At 42.3% G+C, this 9116-nt stretch overlaps 1 pseudogene; it reads left to right on the top strand.

The window, feature by feature from the left end:
• Positions 342 to 1609, top strand: LOC102176706 (annotated as a pseudogene).

Here is a 9116-nt window from a genome sequence, read left to right as displayed (position 1 = left end):
GCTAGCCTCAGGGGGAGTGAGGCATCAAGAGACTGTGAGGGGAAGAGAGTCCTAAGAGATTTGGGAGCTCAGCAGCCCTGACTACCCATTTGCCTTACAATTTGTCTGTCCCTGGGTTTTTTGCTTTAAAATAACTGGGGACAGTAAGTAATGGACTTTCCTGAGTTCTGTGAGAGATTCCAATAAGTTTCTGAATATGGAAGTTTGCTCATGACACCTCTGAGTTGATCCCAGGTGTAAGGGACAGAAGGGCGCGTCTTCCTCCTCTTCCTACCGCGGGGCCAGAGTCCCTGAGGGAGTCCAGCTGCGATTAAGTCTGGCCGGTGCGACCTGTCTCCGCAATGTCCCCCAAGAAACAGGCTCAAGCCTGGGGCAGCAAAAAGGTGGAGCAGAAAAAGAAGATTATTGAAGACAAAACTTTTCATCTGAAGGATAAGAAAGGAGCAAAGCAACAGAAGTTTATCAAGGCTGTCACTCATCAAGTTAAATTTGGTCAACAGAATCCATGTCACATAGCACAAAGTGAAGCTGAAAAGAAGTTGAAGAAAGATGACAAGAAGAAAGAATTGCAAGAGCTAAATGAGTTGTTCAAACCTGTAGTTGCTGCTCAAAAAATAAGTAAAGGTGCAGATCCAAATCTGAGTATGTGCATTCTTCAAGCAAGGACAGTGTACTAAAGGAGATAAGTGTAAGTTCTCTCATGACTTGACTGGAGAGAAAATCTGAAAAGCGAAGTGTTTACACTGATGCAAAAGATGAAGAACTTGAAAAAGATACTATGGATAATTGGGATGAGAAAAAAACGGAACAAGTGAACAAGAAGCATGGTGAGATGGAAAAGAAAAAACCAAAAACTCAAATAGTGTGCAAGCATTTCATTGAAGCTATTGAAAACAACAAATAGAGCTGGTTTGGGTTATGTCCTGGAGGGGGTGATATTTGCATGTATCGTCATGCACTTCCTCCTGGATTTGTCTTGAAAAAAGATAAAAAGAAAGAAGAGAAAGAAGATGAAATTTCATTAGAAGATTTAATTGGAAGAGAGCGTTCTGCCCTAGGTCCAAATGTTACCAAAACCACTCTAGAATCTTTTCTTGCATGGAAGAAAAGAAAAAGACAAGAAAAGATGGATAAACTTGAGCAAGATACAGAAAGTAGGAAAGCAGACTTCAAAGCTGGGAAAGCATTAGAGATCGGTGGTCGTGAGGTGTTTGAATTTCATCCTGAACTGGTTGACAATGATGATGAGGAAGCAGATGACATCCATTACACTCAGGGAACAGGTGGTGATGAGGTTGATGATTCAGTGAGTGTAAATGACATAGATTTAAGCCTGTACATCCCAAGAGATGTAGATGAGACAGGTATTACTGTAGCCAGTCTTGAAAGATTCAGCACATATACTTTAGAAAAGGATGAAAACAAATTAAGTGACGCTTCTGGAGGTAGGGCTGAAAATGGTAAGAGAAGTGATTTGGAAGAGGACAATGAAGGGGAAGGACAGGAAAATGGAGCCATCGATGCTGTTTCTGTTGATGAAAATCTGTTTACTGGGGAAGATTTGGATGAACTAGAATAAGAATTAAACACACTTGATTTAGCAGAATGACACTAAACAAGTCAATGAAAAAACTGAGCCAGCTCAGCAGGAGTTGAAATTGACTACATTAATTTTTTTCCACCTAAAACTCTCAACAGGATGTTTGTTTCCCATGCTGATTCTGGAGTGCTTAGTTCCTCCAAAAAAGGAATATTCTCCCTACGTCTTGTTTTCTGACTTTGGCTACATCTCATAATAAGTTCAGAGTAGTTCATGATAAATTAAAGATAAATGGTCATTGTAGGAAATGATTGATTGTAATTGTCCACTCAAATAGAAAGTGTAAACTACTTTTCTAGCTTTTGATTTTCATTGGGCATGTGTTGTTACAAGGACAACATAAATTTAAATTACCCTTCATTTAATGCAATTTTTAATGAGTGATTCTATTTCCTTTGTATTTATATGTTTAAAAGACTGCCTTAGATATGAGCCTGTACTTCATCAAGGAAAATGCATATGCAGATTCAGTATTGTATATCTTTGGACAATTAGATGGACATTTAAAATGAAACTTCATTAATCTGACAGGATCAACTGCAATGCCCTGTGTTAAACTGTTTGAAACTACTGCCTTTTCTTTTTTGCCAATAAAGTTGTAAATAAAAACAGTGATACAATAAATTTAAAAAAATAAAGGGACAGGAGGACTTGTGTTGGACACTTGAAGTGTGGGCTGACCTAAGCACCAAGCCCCTAATGTCTGTGGTCTGGGTCATCTCTATGAATTTAGTGTCTGAATGAATTGATTCCTGAGATTTCAGTGAGTGTTGGGGAACTCATTGCTGTTGGTAGAGACCTCACATATTCCGAGTCAGGGAAAAAAATCCAGACTCATTCTTGTCTACCATTTGTCTCTGGAGTGAGGGTCAGGGCCCTGGAACTATACTATGTGGGGCCAAGCACTCAGCACCCCGCCCTAGTTCTCTGCATTTTCAGAATATCTGACAGAATCAGGTCCTTGATTAAATGGGGTGTGATGGCATGGCGTCTTGTCCTGATCCCACCACCCACATGCTGTGTGTCCTGGGGCAAGTCATCTGCACTTCCCTTACATGAGCCCAGAGACCAGGTTACATGAGCTTTTTGAAAGGTTTACCAGTCATTAGTATAAAAGTTTACACATTTGTTGTCAAAGGTGTCCATTTTGTACCAAATTGGTTCAGTCCAAAAGACTCCTCTACCTACATTTCCTCATCACTGCCTAAAAAATTTATCTGTCAAATATGATTCATTTCTCTGTTATGAAGTTAATCACAATGTTGAGGGACAGCTGATCTTCTTCCCTTCAGAGGCAACTGTAGGAAGAGCAGGAAATGCAGTACTTCCAGGAATTTGTTCAAGGCAGCAGGCTATTCTATCCAGATGGTACAATGTAAGTCAAGTGAAGGTGATTCACTTTGCTGTCCTGCTCAAGTATTATTTCATTATCCTATCAGGATACAGGATATTAGGGGAGACTCAAAATTATATAGACAGGCCTCATTATTAAATAGATTAACAAGAATTTTATAATCTCTAGTCTCTTCAATAACTGTGCACTTGGCATGAGTATGAAATTGGAGATTCATTTAATGAAAATTATTTAACAAATAGTTATGTTTTTTGTGCTCAAAGGCATCTTTCTTGGTGTAGGGAAACTACTGTAAACAAAATATCTTTTTTTAAAAAAGGTCCATATAGTCAGAGTTATGGTTTTAAGCAGTAGTCATGTAGGCATGTGAGAGTTGGCCCATAAAGAAGGCTGAGCTCCACAAAATTGATGTTTTCAAATTGTGGTGCTGGAGAAGACACTTGAGAGTTCTGTGGTTGACAAGGACACCAGATCAGTCAATTCTAAAGGCATTCAACAGTGAATATTCATTGAAAGGACCGAGCCTGAAGCTGAAGCTGCAATACTTTGGTCACCTGATGCAAAGAGCTGACTTATTGGAAAAGACCATAGTGCTGGGAAAGATGGAGAGCAGGAGGAGATGAGGATGACAGAGGATGAGATGGGTGGATGGCATCATTGACTCAATGAACACGAGTCTGAGCAAATTCTGAGAGATAGTGAAGGACAGGGAAGACTGACATCTACACTCTGTGGGGTCCCAAAGAGTGGGGCATGACTTAGTGGCTGAACAACAACAAACTTTTCCTGAGGGCATCCCTCATGGCTTAGTGGTAAAAGTTCTCCTGCCAGTGGAGGAGAACAGGGTAGATACTTAGTTTGGGAAGATCCCCTGGAGAAAGAAATCGCAATCCACTCTAGTATTCTTGTCTGGGAAATCCCATGGGCAGAGGAGCCTGGAGGGCTATAGTCAACGGGGTCACAAAAGAGTCAGACAGGCCTTACGGACAGAACAAGAACAGTGGGATAATGACTTGGTATTAATGAGAAGATATTGTCTTAAGTAACTCACTATGCTGCTGTGTAGACTTGGGCAAGACATTTCATCTCTCAGAAACACAGATTCTTTCTTTCTAAAAGAGGGTGACAGTCTCTGCATTAAGAGATCCTCAGCTTTGTTTCCTTTTGAGAACCCTAACATGCTTTGAACACCACAGAACAAGGCAAATTGTCGAGGGGCACATAGAGTTTTAGTTTCCTTGGCTCCTGACTGCTCTTTAAATGTGCTGTCAACAGTAGTAAATACAAGGAGCAAATATGACTGGATGTTGTAGTTTTACCTGTAAAAGAAGTTCAGCATCAGGAAGTTCCTTGAGTCCCAGAGTGAAGTCACAGTCTCTCTTCCAAATATGTCTCCTTCTTCCTCAGAGGTAACCAAAAGCCCTCTTACTTCAGTGAGTGAGCTCACCCAGGTCCAGGCCTTTCTCCACCCCACCATGCCATTATTTGACTCTCTGGTCAAAACAGTTAAGTGTTAACTATCATCAATACCCAATGTTATTATCATCTCAAAGGACTTTGGCTTTGCCAGAAAAAGAATGTATGTCTATGGAGGCCGTAGTCAGTGCTTTCAAATCAGCCCCAGGATGTCAGCAGCATGATCTCATGTAACAAATGAAGACAAGGGAAGTTTCAGGCCACAGATCACACAGTTAGGAAAAGGCAGAACTAGGACACAAACTGAGGTCCTCTTATCCCAAAACCACAGGTGGCGAGACCAGGGTTGGAGGGAGAGAGTAGAGGGTTGCAAGTGGCTGCAGCAAACTCTCTCTGGATTTCTTCTGGTAAATTGGGCAGTTTTCACTCCAGGGATGTTTCTTGACTCTCAGAAGGTCATGTTATGTGTTCAATTATGAAAAATCAGTGCCTGAGCTGACTCTACTAGATCAGGGACCTCATAATTGATGCAATATTCCTGGTCACTGCCTTGCCCCTGATCCTACTGTAGTGTCATAAGAAGATCCATATTTGATCCCTGTCTCTGTTCATGCTCCAGGCAACCTGAAGTCTTGGAATTTTATGTATGTTTATAAATCATGAGATGAGTGAAGGATGGGACCTGAGATAGAGTCTGGATGGGACTGGACTCCAGAATTTTTCATCAGCTGATTACAAGGTTAAAACTATTGCCCCTCAGTCCCTCTGAGGACTGTACACAGTACTGATACTGAATTTAATCACAAATGGCCAATGATTCTATCAACTTGCCTGCCTCCACCCTCAATTAAAACCCATGAATTCTGGGTTTAGAGAGCCTCAGGGAAGGTGATAACATCAAGGAATTGAGAAGGGGGAGAGTCCTGAGAGGTCCTGGGGGCTTGGCACCTCCAACTTCCCATTTACCAGACGCTTCTCCTCCATTAGGTTATTCCTGAGTTTTAATGTTTTATAATACCTGGGGACAGTAAGTAAACGGCTTTCCTGAGTTCTCTGAATATTTCTAATAAGTTATTGAACATGAGAGGTGAATCTGCGAATTTATAGCCAGTCGGTCACGCAAGTAAGTGACAGTAGAAACTGTGATCAACACTTGAGAGAGTGGGCCATCCTGAGGGATGGAGCCCTCATCTTGTGATGTCTGGGCCACCTCTGTGGATTTAGTGTCAGAAGTAAATTGACTCTTGGATGCCCAGTGGGTGTGGGAAACTGGTTGCTACTGGCAGAGATTCACATGTTTGGTGTCAGGGACAAAACTCAGACTCACTCTTTTCTACCATTTGTGTCTGGAGTGAGGCTCAGTGACAGGATGATATTATGTTGAACAGAGCACTCAGAACCCTTTCCCAGTTTCTGCAGTTTCAGAATTCCTGGAGAAAAAGTTACTTGGTTAAATGGGTTGTGAATTGTCCTGATCCTAACACTCAAACATTTTGTGTCCTGGGGCAAGTCATTTGCAGTGTCCTCACATGGACAATTGGCCAGGTTACATGATTTTTTTTGAAAGGATTAGCAGTCATGACTGGAAAAGGAAATGGCAACCCACTCCAGTATTCTTGCTGGGAGAATTCCATGAACAGAGGAGCCTAGTAGGCTGCAGTCCATTGGGTCACAAGGAGTCGGAACCAACTGAGTGACTAACAGCATAGTTGATTAACAATATTGTGATGGCTCCGAGTGGTCAGCAAAGCAACTCAGCCGCATATATAAATGTATTCATTCTCCCCCGAACTCTCCTTCCATCCAGGCTGCCACATAGCACTGAGCAGCGTTCCATGTGCTCTACTGTTGGTTATCCAATGTCACACTTTCTTTTCCAATGGTGAAATGTTTCTACCACACATATGTCCAGAAAATAGTACTATAAACTCACAGGCCATTTTCCAGCTCTGATCATTCTCAACATATGGAGAATATTAATAATAAATATCCTCCCTTTTTGTTCTTTTAGAGTTAATCAGTAGCATAATGTCAATAAATATATAGATATTCAGTAACAACATGTAATTATTTCCAGTATTATCCTGTTACTGTGACACCTAATGACATTGATAATAATGCCCTGGACAGAAGGATATCAAAGGGCCTTTTCACATTCACCCCCCTGCACCCCTACCATCTCTATTGCAAACAAAATGGTGGTTTTAGTTGTTCACCTGGTGGACCAAACAGTGATGATCACCTTCCTATTTGACCAAGATCCTCCCATCTCTGCAGCCCTGTGACTGGACTTCTGCCTGCTATCTCCATACACGAGTCCCTGCAAGGCCAAAATAATCAGATACTTCTACAAGGCCGGGTCTGGGTTCTTGGAGACATTTGTATTTGGCAGCTGCAAAGCAAAGAATAACAGTGTCGAGATCAGGGAGGTCTGTCCCAGATACATGGTGATCATGTACATGACAGAGTGGCTAAAATAAACTAACACCTTTTCCTGAACACTTACTGTGAGCCCGTCGCATAGGTCACAATGTTAAATGCCCTTGGACCAGGTGAGTAATATGGCTGGACATATTTAGAGTGGGGGTGGGGGAAGGAGGGACAATAAGAACGGTGGGGATTATGGAAACCGGAGAGAACGCTCCCCTCCTGAGAAGAGAGCAGCTCTCCTTAGCTTAGTTCATGGCTTTCAGAAAATGGTCCCTTGAGCAGCACCCTCAGTCCCAGAAACCTGGTAGATGCAGATACTCAGGTCCCAACCATGTCTTACCAAATCAAACCTCAGACAGTGGAGGGCTCAGATCCGTGTTTCAACAAATGTCTAATGGATTCTGAAGCTCACTCTCACTTGAGGCCCACTGCTCCCTGGTGGCTCAGATGGTAGAGAATCTGCCTGCAATGCAGACGACCCTAGTTTGATCCCAGCATTGGGACGATCACCTGGAGAAGGGGATGTGTGTACACTCCAGTATTCTTGCCTGGAGAACCCCATGGACAGAAGAGGGTTCTTGTTAAATGGCAGGACTGTGTTGTCAGATCAATTACTTTTCCCAACAGTGTGAGAAGTTTATTTTTTATAAAGTCTCCCACTGCTAAATCCTGGAAATGTTTCAAAATTATAAATGGTGTGGGTTAATAATACTTGGATGCTAGTCAAATTTGCAATCTCTGGTTGCGTTTTTTCCCTTTTAAGCCTGAAAATAATTCTAATAAAAATAGTATTCACAACACCATTTTAAGAAAGTAAACTACTTATTTCCAAAAAGCCAGGTGCTGTTTTATCAATTAGCCTGAAATTGAGCTCTCATGCTTTGAATATGAATGATGCTCACTGGACTTAGCCTCAGAAGATTCTAAACATACTCTGCATGCCCCGGATACATTCCATCCTTTCAGAATGTGGCATTAGGTAACATGGAATTCAATTTTCTCATTTTTTAGAGGGAGATACTGAGCATGAGAAGAAGAGATATGATGTGATTTCAGAGTTTTGTGTTATCTGGTTTATCTAGATATAAACCCCTGTGATTTTCCTGTCTTGTGATTTCTTTGAAGATGCCCCCAGGAACAGGGATGCTTCCTAATCAGAGATCTTAGTTATACATGACACAGGGAGGGGGGATGTGGAGAGAGGATCGGCCCATCAGGAAGCTTCTGTTCCAGGGGACTGAGTGGGGTGGGGAGGACGTTGCTTTGAACTGGGCAAAAGTGAGGACAGGACAGGAAGACACTGGTTGAGAAAGACAGATGAGAGAGGAGGGGGCAGATAAGAGGAGTTTGTGCTTTTAGCGGGAGTTTCTGCTGCTCCCTGCTCTCAGGTGGACAGATTGAGCAGGAAGAGGCAAAGGGCCAGGGGGCCTCTTGAACTCAAGTCTATTAATGACTTGTACCATCTGCAGGTTGTGTGTCCTGAGCAAGTGGCTTTACCTCTCTGAGCCTCAGCTTTCTCCTTGACACAAGGGGATAAGGATCCAGATGTTGTTGGATTCACCTGAGGCTAAATGAAATCATTCCTGTGAAATATCTCAGGAGAGAGCAGACCCTCCCCTTACAATGGCTATTTTGTGTGTAACTTTCTCCTCATGTCCCTCTGTCCTGGGGTAACTCGGCATTAAGAGCTCCTGCCCTTCTCAAGTGTGCTGCATGGGTTTAACTTCAAGTAAACACACAAGGATGAGCGAAAGGACTGTGGGTGTGTCACCCTTGACGTGTGCACTCAACTTTACAGCTTGCAATGCAGCAGAGTGCATAGCACAAACTCTGAAGTCAGATCCCTGGGTCCTAATCCCCTCTCTACAAGCTATGACCTAGGCAAATTACTTTATTTCTTGTTTTCTCAGGTACCTCCTTGGTCACATGAGGAAATATCAACAGTTTCTCTCCTTTCTTTAAAGATTTTTCAGGATTTGATAGTTTTATGTGTTAGGTCCACTGGATCATGGAAAGTGCAAGAGAGTTCCAGAAAAACATCTATTTCTGCTTTATTGACTATGCCAAAGCCTTTGACTGTGTGGATCACAATAAACTGTGGAAAATTCTGAAAGAGATGGCAATACCAGACCACCTGACCTGCCTCTTGAGAAACCTATATGCAAGTCAGGAAGCAACAGTTAGAACTGGACATGGAACAACAGACTGGTTCCAAATAGGAAAAGGAGTATGTCAAGGCTGTATATTGTCACCCTGCTTATTTAACTTATATGCAGTGTACATCATGAGAAACCCTGGGCTGGATGAAGCACAAGC

The sequence above is a fragment of the Capra hircus genome, chromosome 13, assembly GCF_001704415.2.
Source record: "Capra hircus breed San Clemente chromosome 13, ASM170441v1, whole genome shotgun sequence".
Classification (NCBI taxonomy): Eukaryota; Metazoa; Chordata; class Mammalia; order Artiodactyla; family Bovidae; genus Capra; species Capra hircus.
The sequence above is the reverse complement of the archived record's forward strand: the minus strand, read 5'-3'. Positions and strand labels throughout refer to the sequence as shown.